At 28.4% G+C, this 17150-nt stretch overlaps 2 long non-coding RNA genes and 2 other non-coding genes across 5 annotated transcripts in view; 1 reads left to right on the forward strand and 3 right to left on the reverse strand.

Annotated features, from left to right (window-relative positions):
• Window positions 1-13723, forward strand: part of LOC124419094 — a 97311-nt gene extending 83588 nt beyond the window's left edge. The window contains exons 3-4 of the long non-coding RNA XR_006940398.1: window positions 8490-8614; window positions 13477-13723. This is a non-coding gene — a long non-coding RNA (uncharacterized LOC124419094). The remainder of the gene's footprint in view (window positions 1-8489; window positions 8615-13476) is intronic.
• On the reverse strand, window positions 4459-4530 carry Trnam-cau. The gene has a single exon. It is a non-coding gene; the product is annotated as a tRNA-Met (tRNA).
• Window positions 4631-4702, reverse strand: Trnam-cau. Its single transcript has one exon. It is a non-coding gene; the product is annotated as a tRNA-Met (tRNA).
• A 1838-nt stretch (window positions 13724-15561) lies between the features above and the next one.
• LOC124418689 overlaps window positions 15562-17150 on the reverse strand; it is a 207673-nt gene continuing 206084 nt past the window's right edge. For both annotated transcript variants that reach the window (XR_006940150.1, XR_006940149.1), the window contains exons 7-8: window positions 16744-16862; window positions 15562-16272 (exon numbers count right to left, since the gene is read on the reverse strand). This is a non-coding gene — a long non-coding RNA (uncharacterized LOC124418689). The remainder of the gene's footprint in view (window positions 16273-16743; window positions 16863-17150) is intronic.

A 17150-nucleotide genomic window follows, 5' to 3' on the forward strand; every position in this document is an offset into this window, starting at 1 on the left:
GATAAATAGATAGATAGATAAATAGATAGATAGATAGATAGATAGATAGATAGATAGATAGATAGATAGATAGATAGATAGATAGATAGATAGATAGATAGATAGATTTACTTGAGCAATGTGCTTGTACATGGACCGGCGGAACCATGTACAAAAATTGCCAAAGGCGTGTAAGAAGCACAAAGGGCTGGTTGTGAGTCGTCTAATAAGGATACCCTGAGTCGATTTGTATAATAAACCGACCACCGTGAAATAAGGCAGTCAAGGTAATTCGTTATTTTTGGATTTTTATGAAAGATGAAACTTTTAGTTACATTTTATGAATGAATTATGTAAATACCAATCGTAGTGATTTAATTTCTGAAGTTTTCAGCAACTTTATATTCGATACATTTCATAAAAAGTCATTTATGTCTACTGCATCTTTTAAAAGAAAATCAGCGAATTTTTTTTTTTAATTTAAGAGAAATGGCCCAAATTAGAAAGATTTGAAACATTTCAATAGACTTTTCATATGACCAAAGACATATAAGCTTTTAATTTCATAAAAATATTTTGAAAATCATGACCTTTACCATGTCCACAAACTTTACATACACATTTTGTTATCTAAATGAACGGACTTAGAAAGTATCGATTTTAAGTCGATTGATGTAAGTGAAGAATAATTTTATTTATTACAAACATCACCACAAATGCATAATGCCATCTCCACTTATGTGATGTAGGGTATAAAAATTAAATTTACAAAAACCCATTAAAACCATTAACATTTTTAAAAACTTAATACACACATTTATATTATTTAAAATTCTGCATCGTTACGTTCTTAAAAAAAAGAAAAAATAATTTAAAAAAATTAAAATCCTTTTTTCGGTTTACGATTATACAAGAGACTCCTCCAAAAAATTAACCAACAGCAAAAACAAAATAAAAAAAACAACAAATAGGTTCTCTCACAAAAACAAAATCAACGTTCATTATTATTAATAATTTTTTCACTTGGTGTCTCCAATGATCGAATACGAATGATAATGATGTGGACGATAATGGCATTTTAGTTTTATTCTGGTCAAAAAGAGCTTTTTGTGCTGCAGAGACAGAGTGGGTGTTGCCCTTTGTAGGCCATAAAAAGTGGTCAACAACATGCAAGCATTATAATGTTAAATTCCAAGCAATATAATGATTCCAATGGTCGTGTAAGAAGACAATAATGTTGTTGGACGTTTGTTGGGCATTAAATATATATTTTTTTCTTTGGTATTTTGGCGACTTTGAACTACTATACTGCTGCAAACAAAATACATGCCATGTTGTTGATAATTTTTTTTTTCTTTGTATTTCAAAGATGTAGAATACAAAAAATGGGTGGACACTTTGGCTGCTTCATTATGTTCGCATGTTTTGTTAGACTTTTTAGATGATCGGGAATAAATAAAATTCTACAACGACAACAACAGACATAAAATTAAGTAAATCTTTTAAAAAAATGCTAAAATAAAATCATTAAAAAAAATTCTTAAAAGTTGTGATAGTTTTTTCGTTCTTTTAGTTTTACTTCTTCAGCCTAATGAATTGCAATAATTTTCGGCATTGCTCTCCAATCAAATCTTAAACATCATCAACTTTATTATTTGTATGGCTTTTGCGTGCCCGTTTGTCGTTTTTATAATTAATGATCATTATGCGAATGTGTTAAAGGAACTTGGTTAAGAGAAAATTAAGTTTTATTAAAACATTGGAAACATTTGTAATAATGCATTAACTTATGGTCGAAACTAGATTAACGACGAATTTCGACTCTTTGAAATCAGAACCACAACTTGGACCAAATTGACACCAAATTTTTTAATAACAGTCGTTGTCAAATATATACAAACATACGACAACACTATGTTATGTTGACAGCACAACGTTGTCAACATTGCATCAATTCGTTGTCGAAATCTTAATTTTACACATATTCCATGTCTTAAAGTTAACAAATATACAACGTTGTGTTGTCAATATTACACAGTTTTGTCGTACGTATGCATATAATTTGACAACGGAAGTTATTGAAAAATTTCTTATCAATTTGTTACCAGACTTAAATATTTTTCTCTCTATGTGCTATCTCTATTTTCTATCTAATTTAAAACTGTCCTAACTACTTATTATGCCACATTACAATTATTTGCCTTAAAGTCTCTTTGTCATGGATTATAGAAATCTTAGTCATTTAATTGTAAATCCCTAACATTACTATATAGCTTCAAAAGAGAAACCAAAAACTCATAGAATCATACACAACTAGTAGAAGAACACACACTTATTGATTTGTTGCGCACTGTAATTTCAATTCATGCTTTTAATACATATTTCTTTCTACTGATTATTGAGACGGCATCAAACGATGAGATTGAAATTTTCTTTTAAATTTTTTTCTTTACATTTTCATTTATGACAAACAGCTCATTATACACAGTGTTCAAAATATATTGAAAAATGAAAATTGTATAGAAAATTTTTAGTTTGGCCTCCAGTTGAAGTTAGATTGAAGCTGCCGATGATGTGGGGGACACAAAATTACATAGTACACGCAGTTAGTGTACAATATGTTTTTATTCTTCATTTCTTGATGTGTAGTTGCTGATACTTATAAAACGTATAATATTATCCAACAGCAACAACAACTACAATTCTACAACAAGATATTTACTATGACAGTAAGACACTTGGACTCTACTATCGAAAAACGAAAAGAAAAAAAGATTTAAGTAATACAAAAGACAAAATAATAATAACAACAACAACAGCAGGAACTATGCGAAATTTCTGTGAAAATTGGTTTAAAATTATTTGCCGCCATATTTTGAAACATTTCATACATGTACAAATACGTTTTAGATTCACTTGTATTACTGATATTAAAAAGGAGGGGATAGTTTGAAAAGTTTGTAAAAAATTTTGAAATTTTTTTTTAATAAACGTAATTCAAAATTTTATTAATCAGTCGATAGAAATTTTCGTATTTAAAACATTTCTTTTTTTTACAATTTTCCAGAAATTTTCAAAAACTACAGTTAAAATGCTAAAATTTACTCACACATTAGCATTTTAAGTCACAATTTTTACATGCAATCACGGAAAATAAAGAGGTGGCCAATACCTCCAGTCTGGCCGGGACTGAAAAATTGCTCGGCTTAGTCCTTGCATAGACTGACAGAGGTTAGACCAGAGCACCGCATAATCTGGTACTACGGGTGGCCTGGCTGGTCAGTTGGTTGAGGTTCCTTTGGGATCCACGTAGTGGCTGTGGGATAGGTTCGGTGCTGTTACGGAAAACAGCAGATACTCCACATAGGAGTGACTGTGGGACTAAGCGTTGAAAATGAGTTGGTATTAATTGTATATGGTACGGGAAGAATGTTGGGTAAGGCGGGCCTCACCCACCCGTCTACCTATAAAAAATGTGTCGTATGTTTTTCTCTTATGAATGTGTCGTATGAATGGGATGTGTGCTGGGTTTAATGATGATGGATGAGAGGTATCATATACATTTGATGCCATTGAATTTTCCTTCCTTGTACAGATATGTTCAGAGTATACTCTGTTCATATAAGAATTACCACAATGTGTCCCTGTGAGTAAGAACAATGTCTACGGCTTATTGATGGATTGTACTTCGGTCCACCGGTTACGTCTCTAGGTGCTGTTGCCGAATCAACAGAGGCCATACAATGGCCAGAGATTAGATAGCTCTCCAGCAAAGTACTTGTGCATGGACCGGTCAAAGCCAATGTACAAAAATTGCCACCTGAGCACTCAAGTCTACCCAGTGGGTGAAAAAGACCACCGTGAGATAAGGCCATCAAGGCAGGTGCTCACTTTAAAACTCTCGACATTCCTGTCTATAAAGTCCAAACAAACAGACAAAAGATTTAAGGTAAAAATATCATATTTATCAAGGCTTCATGCTTCAAATATTCCAAATATTTGCAATTCCGATAAGTTTTAGGAAAACTGGACCAATTTGAGAGAACACATTTTTCTCGAATTTAAATTTGTAAAAATTTTCTCTAATTCAATCAAGATATTAAATGGCGAAGCGAATAACACTTTATTAAATACGAATAGTCAAGCATTATTTCCTTTAAATCTATAGAACTCAAATTCTTAACAACTATTAAAAATTATTAAAAAAATGTTACTCAATGTAGCAGAGCTAGGTTTCGATCCTCGGACCTCTGGGTTATGGGCCCAGCACGCTTCCACTGCGCCACTCTGCTTCGTTTTTAAAGAGAATAAATCTGAAACTAATTCGTATTATTGTACTAAAATCGCGAAAAATAAAAAAATGTTTAAGGGTCCCAGTCCCTATTGAAAATTTTGAACTCAGTAATTTAAAAAATACCATTCAGATAATAAATATGGATCCTAGTAATTAAAAATAAGTATTAAAAAAATTACACAACATAGCAGAGCAAGGTTTCGATCCTCGGACCTCTGGGTTATGGGCCCAGCACGCTTCCACTGCGCCACTCTGCTTCATATACAATATTTTCTTTTTATGAAATATGTTCATTGACATTTGCAAAATTGCTAATGACTGAAATAATAGAAATCATTTAAAAAATAAAGAAACATATAGCAGAGCAAGGTTTCGATCCTCGGACCTCTGGGTTATGGGCCCAGCACGCTTCCACTGCGCCACTCTGCTTATAAAAATATACAAATAAATTTCTATTTTTTTGGCCAATTTGCTTTCAAATTAACCACTTGTCATTTTTCAATAACTGATATTGTTGGACCACGTTCTTGGAACAGCAAATCATGGGTGTAGTGATGTCGCAGATGAAGAATAAATTCTGTTGATACTGAGTTGTTGTTGTTATTGTTTGTAGCCTTGTCTTGTGCAAAAACAAAATTTAGCCTTTATACTGTCTTTTAGTTTAGTTTAGTTAAAGTTCTTAGTTCTTAGTTTTTTTTTCCTGTACTTGCCTCGAGGCCTATAATTAAGATAGTCAGTCTCCGTGAAACCAATTTTCTGTCCTTTAAATAAAATCGCTTGCAGCTTCAGTAGTACGAGAGATGGATACGAGTAGTTTTTTTTAGTACATGATGTTATTGTGATGTTGGTGGCGTTGGTGAGTGAATCACTTCTTTTTATTCCCCCACACTTTTTATTTAGCCGTTTGGCATTGTAGTTTGCTAAAAAAATCGTTTTAAAGCCAAAGAAGAAGATCATCTCTTTCATAGTAGACTTTTGTACTACCGCTGCTGCTTCACATGTCCTTCTGTATCAACCAAACACGTCTCAACTTAAGAATAAAAAAAATAAAGAAAATCTACACAGAACGTGTGTGATTACTGACTGCAATTCACCAAGTGATTTTATTTCGATTGGCGGCAGTGAATACGATGCGATGGTGGTTAAGTTGTCGTCTAAAGCACAAATAATACAATAAACAAAAAAAACTTCAAAACCCAACAACATCGTCGTTGATCCTTTCAAAGATTTTTGTGAAATAAATTTTGAACTTACTCGTCTCACATACAAAAGGGTCTCCCCTCATTTGTCTGCCAACCAACTTTATGTTTGTGTAGAATTTCTTTCGTTATGATTTTGTTTTTCTGTTTTTTTTTCTTAAATTCACAAAAAAACTGAAATCATTTTCTTTGATTCGTCTGAACTGTGTGACACATGGGAGGTACCAATTTTAATGGAATTTCTTTTAGATCGGAGGGTCATTTATTTAGTGTTCTTTTTGGTTTGTTGTTTATTATAAAATATATTTATTTTTTTCTGTAGTGTCGTTTGGTTGTTGTTTTTAAAAGGTTTAATGATATTGCAAGTTTTTTTTTATCCAGACAACTAGAAGACATTTTTTTTTTTGGTTTGATGTTTAACTTTATGTGAACGGAAACTAATATTTAAAGGTAATTACTTAAGGGCTTCTTTTTGTGCAATATTTTAAGAAAAGTATTTTGATTTCGTTTGTAGTATTAATGGACGGTTGATTTATATAGTGGGAACAAATTGTCACCGAAGATTTTGAATGACCGATGTTCAAAATATATGGGATCTTAAAATCTCCGAAATGCGAAAAAAATGAGTCAGCCACCTGTATCGATTAAAGATATGTTGTTAACGTTTTCAAAAGTATAAAAATTTTTTTAGCCACGCCTTTTTGTTTTTTTATATATGTATTTTAAATCCGATCTTAACATATTATATATCAATATTTATGGCTCAGCTCTAGCTAAATTTCACCCTCAGACATTTTTTGATTCGACGGGACTTCTGATATCGCAAAAAAACATTTCATTTATAGTTTTGAAATAACTCAACTTTTTTGTCTATAGAGACCGACTCACTCTAATGGACACACAGACAAACAGACGGATGGACACACACAGCTAAACGACTCATGAAGTGATTCTGCACCGGTTGGTATGCCACCACTTAATTGGCTTTAGGATTTAGTTATAGAATTTTTTTTTTTCTATCAAAAAAAGAAATTTTATAGAAAATTTTTATTTAAAACGAAAATTTATCGATTTCTACAAAAAAAGAAAATTTATTCAGAAAAAAAATATCTAAAATAATCGAATATTATCCAACAATATCGAAAGTTTTTAAAAATAAAAAATAAATTTTATAAAAATTTCATATAAAAAGAAACGGACTCAACGATTAATTTGTATTCGATTTAAAATAAAGATTTTTTTAAATTTTCTAAAAAAGAAAAAATTATTACAAAAAAAAAACGATACAAAGGAATAAAAAAGATTAATTTTATAATAAATAATTCCATAAAGATATTAATACAACAATTTGTAATAAAAAACATCAAAAACCTTCTTTAAAAATAAAACTTATAAAACTTATAGGAAAAATCCTTTAAAAAAGAGATTTCTTTTAATTATGGTAATAATGGATAAAATGTTGTAAATGTTCTCATAAACGGTAACCATTATTGATTACAGCAAAATAAACAAGTATGAATGTATAGTCGGGCGTAGCCGACCATATGATACCCTACACCAGTCAGTATGTATGTTAAAAATGGGGATTATTTAAAAAAATAAAGCATTTGGTTTGTTTTTTAACTTTATTTCGAAATATTTTTACTTTTTTTGGCAAAAAAAGAGATTTTTTAAAAGGGCTCCTTAAAAATGTTGGTAGGGGGAGTTTAGTCTTCTTCAATATTATTTATGTAGAATTTAAAAGTGTTATTAGTGTTTGTAAGTGAATTTTGACCTTTAAGTCATTTTCTGAAGGGGAGTTTGTATGGGGGATAGGGTCAAATGAAGCCCGATCATTACAAAAATCTGTAATGTCATTTAAAGTTCTATAAAACTAAGTTTTGTCGACTTTTGTTAACATAATAGATCATTTAAATTAATTATAAGCCAAAAGGCCCTATTTGGGGGGTACGGTTGTATGGGGGCTAGTCGAAATAATGGACCGATTTTAACCATTTTCAATAGGCTTCGTCCTTGGGCCAAAATAAGCGTGTGTGCCAAATTTCATCCAATTATCTTGAAAATTGCGACCTGTACCTTGCGCACAAGGTTTACATGAACAGCCAGCCAGACGGAAGGACGGACGGACGGACATAGCTTAATCGACTCAGAAAATGATTCTAAGCCGATTGGTATACTTTAAGGTGGGTATTGGACGAATATTTTTGCATGTTACAAACATCAGCACAAACCCAATATACCCTCCCCACTAAAGTGGTGTAGGGTATAAAAACAACAAAATACAATAAGAAATTAAAATGTAAACAATTATATTCAAAAACATACCGGACAAAAACAAACATGTACATAAGTATGTACGTATGAAGTAAACAACAATTACCAGAGAGAATAATACATAAAACGGAGCTTTGTTTTTAAATACTCTCCGCTTAAACAACTAAATAGAAATGTAAGCAAAATGTAAAAAATAAAAAATACAGCGAACAGTACATATTAAGAATTTATAGGACAAAAACAGTAATAAAATAAGTTTAATAAAAAATTTAAATAAATGAGAACAATTAGTCGGAGAATGTGCGATTTCAATACAAGAATTATAATTACAAAAAGTGCATGTACCTACATAACAGTTGAAGTTGGTGTGATCTTTGCACATAATAATGCTTAAAGTGATTAAAGTTTTTCCAAAAAAATTACATATTTAAAATAAAAAATTATACAAAATATAAAGTGAAATAAATATTAATAAATTATGTATTGATGTATGAAACTACCACATGGGAACAGTACCATACGTAGTAAGTACAAAACTATGATGCGGTCATATATACTTTGGTAGCGTGAATTATGTACAAAATTGTTTATACATAAATACTACATACATATGTACATTCTAATAACGTACGTGTTTTTATATAATTGTTTTTCTATTTTATTATTTTCTTTGCTTTAAGCTAATATGATATGAGAACTGGTGCACACTTTAATTTTGTGTTTTTTTTTTATTTTTCTTGCAGAAATTTATTAATTCCTGGTATTTACTACTTTTTTGATGACAAAATAAAACAAGATTGTTGATTGTTGCTAGTCCTTCTTTCTATCTCTTGTTCTACATAAAAACCAAAAGAAATTCATACATTGTGTAAGTGTTGTTTTTTACGCATTATTTTTGATAATATCTACTTATGTACTATGTAAATTTAAGTCTAATTTGTGATCATTCTTTTTTATTATTTTGCTTACTGAAAATTCTGATCGACTGGTATTTGCTTTAGTAAACAATAAGAAAAATCGATAAAAAAATAATAAATGAAGGTATTTGTTGTTGTTATAAAACCAAAACGCAACTTTTGATATGAAACAAACAATATTTTCGACTGTGACATTTAGTACTGCATTTAAAAATATTATTATTATTATTATTATTATTGCTATTGTTTTAAAGTTAAATATTTTTTGTAAATTTTTCTCAAAAAGAAATTCATCAACTACTTGTGTATAATAAAAGTACAGCAACTAAAACAAGTGTTTTATAGTGTCCAGTATGTAGTCTAGTCTATAGTATATTCTACAGTATAGTCTGTATAGTCTAGTCTATGGTCCAGTCTATATTCTAGTCTATGGTCCAGTCTATATTCTAGTCTATAGTCTATATTCTAGTCTATAGTCTAGTCTGTAGTCTAGTCTACAGTCGAGTCTATAGTCTAGTCTATAGTCTACTCTATAGTCTAGTCTATAGTCGAGTCTATAGTATAGTCTATAGACTAGTCTACTCTATAGTCCAGTCTATAGTCGAGTCTATAGACTAGTCTACTCTATAGTCCAGTCTATAGTCAAGTCTATAGTGTAGTCTATAGTGTAGTCTATAGTGTAGTCTATAGTGTAGTCTATAGTGTAGTCTATAGTGTAGTCTATAGTCTAGTCTATAGACTAGTATAGTCAAGTCTGTAGTCTAGTCCATAGTCTAGTCCATAGTCTAGTCTTTAGTCTAGCCTATAGTCTAGTCTATAGTCGAGTCTATGGTATAGTCTATAGTCTAGTCTATAGTCTAGTATAAAGTCTGGTCTATAGTCTAGTCAATAGTCGAGTCTATAGTCTAGTCTATAGCCTAGTCTATAGTCTACTCTATAGTCTAGTCTAGTCTATAGTCTAGTCTATAGTCTAGTCTATAGTCTAGTCTATAGTCTAGTCTATAGTCTAGTCTATAGTCTAGTCTATAGTCTAGTCTATAGTCTAGTCTATAGTCTTTTCTATAGTCTAGTCTATAGTCTAGTCTATAGTCTAGTCTATAGTCTAGTCTATAGTCTAGTCTATAATCTAGTCTATAGTCTAGTCTATAGTCGAGTCTAAGTCTAGCCTATAGTCTATTCTATAGTCTATATCTAGTCTATATTATAGTCTAGTCTATAGTCTTTTTTACAGTCTAGTCTATAGTTTAGCCTATAGTCTAGTCTATTGTTTAGTTTATAGTCTAGTTTATAGTCTAGTTTATCGTCAGACATTGATTTTAAAAGATTGTTCACTTTTTATGATAAATAAACTTCAGAAGAGGAAATGTTAAGAAAGGCATTTGGAAAGCTCATAACAAAACCAATTTTTGTTCAACCTCTTCGTAAAGTAGCTCGATCCTAGAAGTGAGGACAAAATAAATTATTTTAAAATAATTAATTTCAAACAAATTGTTATTGTCCTTCAAATAATTCATGTTAAAAAATACATATCGTTGCCATACAAACAAAATTGAATTAAACAACAAATACATAAATAAGAGAAAAGAGCAAACCAATATAAGTAACTTAATTTAGTGGCATTTATTTTATCCAAATAAAAGACCGAACAAAAAAACAAAACTCATAATAAAGTAAAACATGCGTCACTTGAGCAAATTGAGTTTATCAGATTAAACCACTTAAAATAAATTAAAGAACAATTTTTGAAATGATTAAATTTATTAAAGAAATTTCAAGAAAAACAAAAACACAACAAAAACTTTTAGTAATTATTGACAAATGAATTGAATACATTTCCAAAACGAAAAGGAAATTGCTGGTGGTGGGGCTGACTTCACTAGCTGGTGTATGAAATTTAAAAATAAAACGAAACTTAAATATAAAGATATAGAATTTTTGGGGCTGGCGGAGGGGGTTGACTCAATGACATTTGACTTTTCAAGTGACGCACGTGTTATGATTTAAATGTTGAAATATTTTTAAAGAAATTTAAAAATATCTAGAGGGCTTTCTTTTAGAGATTAACAAATTGAAATGATACATACATAATTGTTAATCATTAATTGCTCTTTTTTATTGGAAAATTGGGAAATTATAAAATATTTCAATAGTTTTTTGGTGTTTATTTTTAACACGCAGCTATGTGTCTTCATATCGAAAACAGTTTTCATATAGAAAAATGGTTCATATTGAAGACAGTTTTCGTATATTGAAGACTGTTTTCGTATAGAAAAGTGTTTTCATATTGAAGACTGTTTTCGTATAGAAAAGTGTCTTCATATTGAAGACTGTTTTCGTATAGAAAAGTGTCTTCATATTGAAGACTGTTTTCGTATAGAAAAGTGTCTTCATATTGAAGACTGTTTTCGTATAGAAAAGTGTCTTCATATTGAAGACTGTTTTCGTATAGAAAAGTGTCTTCATATTGAAGACTGTTTTCGTGTAGAAAAGTGTCTTCATATTGAAGACTGTTTTCGTATAGAAAAGTGTCTTCATATTGAAGACTGTTTTCGTATAGAAAAGTGTCTTCGTATAGAAAAATATCGTTTATCTTTGACTTCTTGAAACATATTTTTTATTTTAATATTACTTCCTGTTTCTTTTCTGTTTATTTCTTTTTTATGATTTTATTATACTAATACTATATACAACTAAACAACAGCAAACATTTTGATTTTCTTACATACAATTTACATAACACTCGTCATATGTTTCATCATTTAACACTTGGACATAAAAAACGATTTTTCCATTTAAATCGATTTAAAATTCCAAGAAGTCATAGCAAAATGTTAAATGATAATAATGAAGATGTAAATTCTTGATTATGTTGCCCTAATCATAAATGTCTCACAAAAGTTTATGTTGCATGCCTCATGCTAACCAAAAACAACCAGTGTTAAGCTAAAGCAAAAAAAGAACTACATACATCGCTGTTTGTTGCAGCCCCAAAAAGTGCTTCAATTGTTTTAACAAGATTATTTCGCGCTAAATAATCAATGTTCCATGATGAAGTTGATGATGGTGCAACAACGACGAAATATGTTATTACTTCTTCTTACTCAAGAAATAAGCATATTTTATTCTAGTTGGCAAATAATGCATACATTCATGAAAAATCTCTGCCACATGTCAATATTAGTTTAGATTTTATGTGTATTCATTCAACTGTTTGTGGCTGCAACATGCCATAAATTCTTTCCAAGATGTTCAGAAGGTATTTATATGTGTAATACTTCGCTAGACTTTGCAAGTGCGTAATTCGTGCTATCTAGTAGTTTTGTAGCCTCAGTGTGTTAAACATTTCCTTAATTATATTGTGTTTGTAGTTGTTATTTCAATTCATGCATAAATAACATTACAACCTAAACAAATACCATATTAGTTTTTTTTGCTATTTTGCATCTAGTAGTACTTATTATAAGAATATTTCGTGGCAACGACATACAATTTTTTTTTTAATTTTAATAGTTTTCATAATTGTTCGTATAAAAGTATTTCCCTTGTCTAATTATTATACTTAAGTTCCTTTTGAAATTTGTGTACACAAGAAATCATTTTTGCTGTTTATTTCGCATTCCATTAATAATAACAAGTAGGAGGAGTTATTTAATTATCGTATATGATACCTTATGAATACCATTGCAAAGCATTCAAATCAGACCATAAATTCTACCATAACCAGATTACAATTTAAAAAAAAATACTTTCAAAAATATTTTTTTTTTAATTTTATAAAACAATTGATATTTGTTTATTAACAAAATTATACAATTTTTCCTTTTAGAATTTCAGTCGAAGACAGTTTTCATGTACAAAATATCTTCATATTGAAGATAGAAAAGTAAATTTGTATTAAAGACTTTGTTCATAAAAAACCATACTGTAGACGTTTTTCGTATAGAAAAGTGTCTTCATATTAAGTACAGTTTTTCTATAAAAAAGTGTCTCCATATTTAAGTAGGGTTTCGTATAGACAAATATGTCTTCATAATGAAGACAGTTTTCATATAGAAAAGAGTCTTCATATTGAAAACAGTTTTCGTACAGAAAAGTGTCTTCATATTAAAGATTTTCGTACGGAGAAGTGTCTTCATATTGAAGATCGTTTTTGTACAGAAAAGAGTCTTGATATTGAAGACGGCTTTCGTATAGAAAAGTGTCTACATATTAATGACGGCTTTCGTATAGAAGAGTGTCTTTATATTGAAGACGGTTTTCGTATAAAAAGGTGTCTTCATATTGAAAACAAATTTCGTATAAAAAAGTGTCTTCATATTTAATACGGTTTTCGTACTGAGAAGTGTCTTCATATTAAAGATGGTTTTCATACAGAAAAGTATCTTTATATTGAAGATGGTTTTCGTACAAAAAATTGTCCTAATATTGAAGACGGTTTTCATATAGAAAAGTACTTTCATATTGGAAAAGTGTCGTCATTTTGAATACAGATTTCGTATATTAAAGCATCCTCAATTGAAAACTGTTTTCGTACAGAGAAGTGTCTTCATTTTGAAGTCTCTGTTAGTATAGAAAAGTGCTTTCATATTGCAGACTAATTTCGGGTTTCGTTTTTACATTGAAGACATTGTACAGAAAAACTTGTTTATATTGTTTCAAAATATATTCATATTGAACTTTTCGTATACAATCGTATAGAAATTTTTCGTCATATTGAAGACATTTTTCGTATAGCATTTTTGATTGAAATTACTTTATTAATTTTCTAAAGCAACCATCAATACTAAATGAACTTTCATCTATGTAATTTCAGAATGGCCAATGTACTACTTGTGAAGTGAAAATTAGATTCATTCATCTCTAATGAAGCATAAGCAATCAAGATGGTAACAGTTTAAGAATACAAATATTTTTATATAGATAAATATATTATTTAAGTATGAAATTATTTATTTACCATTTGATTTTTTATATATTAAGTAATTTGTTTACTTACCCTTTCTAATATTTAAAGATTGCAAATAAGGTAACATAACACCCTCTTATTTTAAAAATATAAAATGTTTAAAAGTAGAATTTGTTGTAGTCATTTGTAATATATTAATGTACATATTTAACATTTATTTATATATGTATGTACAATATACATATATATTTAGCATTTTGCTTTTTATTTATTATATAACAAACATCGTTGAATAAATAAGGCGTTAAAAAAGCCTACCTATTCAATTATATACAACTGTATTTTGTGTGCTAAAATACATGAACTTTGTCCCCAAATCAAACTAACTAATTAATAATATATAAAGATTTTATTTATTTTCATCTCTTTAAGAATAAAAATACATACATAATACAAAAAAACATAATAAAATAATAACAAAATTGCTCGTCTATTTATTTTTTTTTTAACTTTTTGATTAAACAAGGGAAACAGAAATGGTAAGTAGTAAATATAAGTCTGTTTTATTTTTTAATAATAACTCTCTCTTGCCTATATTTTACGCTGAAAATGAAAATAAAATTATTAATACTAGGAAAACATAAAATTTAGAAAGTAAATTGTTATTTTTTAATATTTCTTCAATAAAGAACAAGTTGAAAGGAGATTTTATAGAGAGAGAAAAAGAAAAGAAACAGGAGCACATATATTTTAGTTGGCAAATATTTTACTATAAACTTTGTGTAACTAGTGTTGGTAACCCTACGTTTTAGCTAATTTTTCTTATTATTAAAAATTACTTGAATTTACCAGGGTATTAGAAATTTCTGTAGGGAGAATTCTTCACTTTAAGTTTTTATATTTTGCAATGTTTGTAAGAAAAGTAAAAAAACTTTAAAACCCACCATAAATACTAGGAAAACAGAAAATGTAAAAGGAGCTGCTTTTAATTTTTTCGTATGTGTGTGTTATATACTAAGAATGTACATAATAAGATATGCTAAAAGAAACTAAAATGAAAATGACAAAGAATATTAGGTGATCATAATAATCAGCAGGTGACTTCCTTCTTTGTAAATAATGTTTTTAAAAATATTAAAACAAAACATAAATAGATTTTTCTTAAAATTGCTTTGAATACCAGGTAAACAGAAAATGTAGTTGATAGTAAAATAAAAGAATTTTAATTATAAAATTTCATATTTTCAAAACATCTTTATAGCAACAGGAACGCATAAATCGTAGTTAGCTAACTTTTTGATCTACCTTTCATATTGTAATTAAGAATGTTGGCAACTCTACCAAGCCATAATAAGCGTTTTGAAAATTGCATGAAAATACCAGGGTAACAGAAATTAGTGTAGGCAATGCATGAAAGCAAGAAAAAGTTGTTAAACACATAGAAAAAAGGATTTTAATGTAAGTTTTAAAATCAAGCAAAATAATAGGAGAACATAATATGTAATAGGAGAAGCTTTTTCATTATTTGTTTAAATATTTATTTATTTGAAAATAAGAGAAAAAGGAAGGAAACAAACAGCATAAATGAAAATTATACCAGATGCTCATAATTTTTAGTATGCAGTTTTTTATTTTTTTAAACTTTGTTTATAGCGCAATTATGTAAAAACAGCGTATTTATGAAAATTTGGGAAAAATTACCAGGAGAACAAAAATATTAACAAGTATACAAAGCAATTTTTGGTTTTCTCCTTCTATTTTTTTGTTAAATAACATGTTATATATTGAAAACTACCAGGCTACCAGAAAAGAAAGATGAATTGAAACAAGTATATTTTTTATGTGTTGTTTTTATTGACAATGTATATTTTAAAAAATTAATAGAACCCTATGTATTATTTACATAAACTTAATATGTAATATAATCAATTACATTATTTATTATATTTTATTTATTGCTAATTTTTTATATAAATAAGTAAGTATGTTTTTTATAGCAAAATTTTAAATAATTCTTAACAAATTTTATTAAAATACTAGGCGCACATAATTATCGAAAAGCTTAATAAATATAAGTGCTTTTTTATATTTATTTATTTCACATTTTCTTGCGAACACATACATACATAATATTAAAATCATAGAGAATTTTGCTTACAAATATTGACGAATTAATAGGAGTTCAGAAATTTTAGCATATAATATTTAGTTTTGTTTTATTTATATTACATATATGTTTTTTTGGGTATAATCAATTACTTTAAAGTGATTGTGACATTATGATATGTTTGAGTATTTGTTTTTTTTAAATTAATTTTTTATAAAATTGGTTTAACTAAATGAACTAAATAAAATAGCAATACAACTTAATTACATTATCTATTATATCTTTATGTACGTACACCTTCTTTTTGTACTTAGTGTTATTTTATAAAATACTTAATACCAGTTTATCAGAAATTTCAGTAAGAAAAAACAGAAAAGAATAACTAAGAATTAATTTAAAAACATACATAGCGAGTACACATTAATCAAAAAAACTTAAAAACAACAACAACACTTACAGTGAATATAATTTACAAGTAGCAAAAGGAGATAGATCATTTATCTATCTTTCTATCACTCTCGTTTTATTTTGTCGCCAACAATAAGAATGTAAAATTGTTTTACTTCAGCAAATAGGTAACAGATGCTCATAATTTTCTGCAAGAGAAAGAAAAAAAGCTAAATTTTATTATTTCTTCATTACACACATGATCCTTCACAAATACATGATTATTTATGTATTTTTATCAGAATTAAAAGCAACAACAATTAAATAGAGAAGCATTGCTCTGCACCTACACTCTACAGTAGGCTTACGAATAGTAATTAACAAAAATAAAAGAAATAAGTTATATTTAAACTAATTCTATTTAAACTAGAATATCATAGAATATAGATTAGACTATATACTAGATCATAAAATACACTATACACTAGTCTTTACTACCTACTATCCTATATCCTACAAAAAAATGATTTTTCTAATGATTTTACTTGTCGTTTACTAAAGCAAATACCAGTGAAACAGAAATTACAATAAGCAAATAATTAAAAAGGATGATTACAAATAAGACTTAAATATACATAGTTTATAAATAAATAAAATAATGCGTAAAAAACAACACTTACACAATGTATGCTTTCTATTGGTATGTAGAACAAGAAGAGAAAGAAGGGCAAACAATCAACAACAATCTTGTTTTATTTTGTCATCAAAATATAAGTAAATACCTGGAAACTATAAAATTCTGCAAGAAAAGAAAAAATCAAAATTAAAATGTGTGTTAAAGTATAGAAATTAAAAAAAAAACATATAAGTACATTACACAATTCACCCTACAAAGAATATTTAGGGCCGGGGCAAAGGTTTGTAGTTAGTATGTATGAATGTACGGTACTGTTTTAATATATAAATTTAACCAAAAAAAGAATAGACTATAGACTATACAATAGACTAGACTATACTAAAGACCAGTGTACACTTTAACTAGACTGAAACTATTTGAAATTAAATCTAACATGTACCAAGAAAGATA

This window comes from Lucilia cuprina, chromosome 3 (assembly GCF_022045245.1).
Source record: "Lucilia cuprina isolate Lc7/37 chromosome 3, ASM2204524v1, whole genome shotgun sequence".
In the NCBI taxonomy this organism is placed as follows: domain Eukaryota; kingdom Metazoa; phylum Arthropoda; class Insecta; order Diptera; family Calliphoridae; genus Lucilia; species Lucilia cuprina.